General features: G+C 44.2%; 1 non-coding gene across 1 annotated transcript; it reads right to left on the bottom strand.

The window, feature by feature from the left end:
- Positions 1-647: 647 nt before the first annotated feature.
- Positions 648-751, bottom strand: LOC112428969 (small nucleolar RNA U13). Its single transcript, XR_003021049.1, has one exon. It is a non-coding gene; the product is annotated as a small nucleolar RNA U13 (small nucleolar RNA).
- Positions 752-2611: the final 1860 nt, after the last annotated feature.

The following is a 2611-nucleotide window of genomic DNA, read 5'->3' as shown; positions in this document are numbered from 1 at the left end:
GAAAAAGACATTCCTGATGGAACCTGCTAGACATCCATGGAGCTAAACTTTCTACTTGTCCTATCCCAAATAGAAAATCCATAGTGCCTGGTTTTATTGTAAAACACATTTCTTTAAAGAAATCAAAAGTTTTTTCCACATCCTATTAAATCCCTAAATCTCATTATAAGTTGACTATAAGTAACCATTGACTGAATTTTGCCATCAAATAGAATTTAGTGCCCTCAAGTTCACAGCATTGGCTGAAGTATTATACACAAAGTAATTCAGACAATATCTCAGAATCTTAAGTGGTATCAATACCCTGTATTACATTATAAACCATTTCCAAAAAACTTTTTGTAAAGTGCTTCCTGTTCAAGCAGACAGCTGAGCCCAACCAATGAGAAAGGATTCATCATCATAATAAGAGTCACACTGAATAGTGCTTTCCAAGTGCAGGCACTATTCTAAATCGCTTTATCCGAACAAGCCCGTGTAAGCCTCTCAGCAGCTCCTTAGACATAGTCTCAGGATCCTCATTTTACTGGCAGGAAATAAAAGAATGACTGTAGAAGCAAACTTTGAGTAACTAGCAGTCTCCACTTAAAACTAGGTCAACAAGTTTGCCAATCTCTAAACTCCAGTCCAAATAACTTTTTTGTTCACGTCAGACGGGTAATATGCCAACATCATAACAAGATTTGAGGGAGGCACAGCTCACACATGCGCGTGAAAACCCAATCATCACGCTTATGAACTACAAAAGGATTCAAATAGCTCTTCTTTCCAGTTCAAAACACAAAAATGAATTTTACTCTCAAATCTAAAATTTGCAACACCAGGTTTGTCATATCACACAATGCTATTTTCATTAGCTATCTGAAAAGCAGGGAAGAAACCTTTTTTTCCGACGAATAAAACCACACACACCTTTGAAGCAGCAGGCAACAAACCGTCAGTGCCCCTACTGTTGGAGAAGCCTCTACTCCTTTTATTTGATTTTTTTTTTTTTTTTTTTTTTTTTTTTTTTTTTTTGAGACAGGGGGTCTCACTCTGTCACCCAGGCTGCCTCATTCTCCCAGGCTCAAGTGATCTGCCATAGCTGGAACTATGGGCACACGCCACCACACCTGGCTAATTTTGTTCATTTTTTGTAGAGACAAGGTCTCACTATTGCCCAGGCTGGTCTCAAACTCCTGGACTCAAGGGATCCTCCCACCTCAGCCTCCAAACTTGCTGGTATTACAGGTGTGAGCCACCCCTCCCGGCTCCTCCTTTTCCTTTATACTGTTCTTTTTCCTCTCTTGGCCTTTCTGTCACCTTGACATTCCCCTCTGGGGAAGGTGGGGAATTTCAAAACCAGTTTGCCATGGTGTATACCCCTCAAGGAAAAAAACAAATACCAAAATATCAAACTTCCACTAAAAGTTTTTGAAAGTTTACCTAAGGCCAGGCACAATGGCTCACGCCTGTAATCCCAGCACTTTGGGAGGCCGAGGTGGGTGGGTCACTTGAGGTCAGGAGTTCGAGACCAACCTGACCAACATGGAGAAACCCCATCTCTACTAAAAATAAAAAATTAGCCTGGCGTGGTGGCGCACGCTTGTAATCCCAGCTACTAGGGAGGCTGAGGCAGGAGAATTGCTTGAGCCTGGGAGGCGGAGGTTGCAGTGAGACAAGACCGTACCACTGCACTCCAGCCTGGGTGACAGAGCGAGACTCTGTCTCAAAAAACAAACAAAAAAATAAGTTTACCTCAAGCAGCAAATGATTATGCTGACACAGTAAAGCCATCAAAGAGATGGGCAGTGGCAAATATATGCATGACTTTAAACCTTTTCCCAACTGCCCCATCATCTGCAATGGAGGTAATACTTCAGAGCAATAGGTGTTGCCTTTGTTCATTCTTTCTCAACCCATTCTCCAGTTGAGCCTCCTCAAGCCAAAGATAAATAAGAATGTACACATTACTGAGGCCTATTGGTATTAGGAGTTTGAGGTTTATTTGGTTTTTGTTATTTTCAATGTGAAAATAATTTCATCTTTTTCTTGGACATAAAAACAATGCACATCGGCCGGGCGCGGTGGCTCAAGCCTGTAATCCCAGCACTTTGGGAGGCCGAGGCGGGCGGATCACGAGGTCAGGAGATCAAGACCATCCTGGCTGACACGGTGAAACCCCGTCTCTACTAAAAAATGCAAAAAACTAGCCGGGCGAGGTGGCGGGCGCCTGTAGTCCCAGCTACTGGGGAGGCTGAGGCAGGAGAATTGCGTGAACCCGGGAGGCGGAGCCTGCAGTGAGCTGAGATCCGGCCACTGCACTCCAGCCTGGGCGGCTGAGCGAGACTCCGTCTCAAAAAAAAAAAAAAAAAAAAAAAAAAACAATGCACATCTATTATGAAGAATTGGAACAACATGGCCAGGCGCAGTGGCTCACGCCTGTAATCCCAGCACTTTGGGAGGCGGAGGCGGGCAGATCACGAGGTCAGGAGATCGAGACTATCCTGGCGAACACTGTGAAACCCCATCTCTACTAAAAATGCAAAAAAAAAAAAAAACTAGCCAGGCGTGGTGGCAGGCGCCTGTAGTCCCAGCTACTCGGGAGGCTGAGGCAGGAGAATGGCATGAA

Source organism: Macaca nemestrina, chromosome 7, assembly GCF_043159975.1.
Source record: "Macaca nemestrina isolate mMacNem1 chromosome 7, mMacNem.hap1, whole genome shotgun sequence".
Classification (NCBI taxonomy): domain Eukaryota; kingdom Metazoa; phylum Chordata; class Mammalia; order Primates; family Cercopithecidae; genus Macaca; species Macaca nemestrina.
Note: the sequence above shows the minus strand (reverse complement) of the source record. Positions and strands in the feature narration are given on the sequence as shown.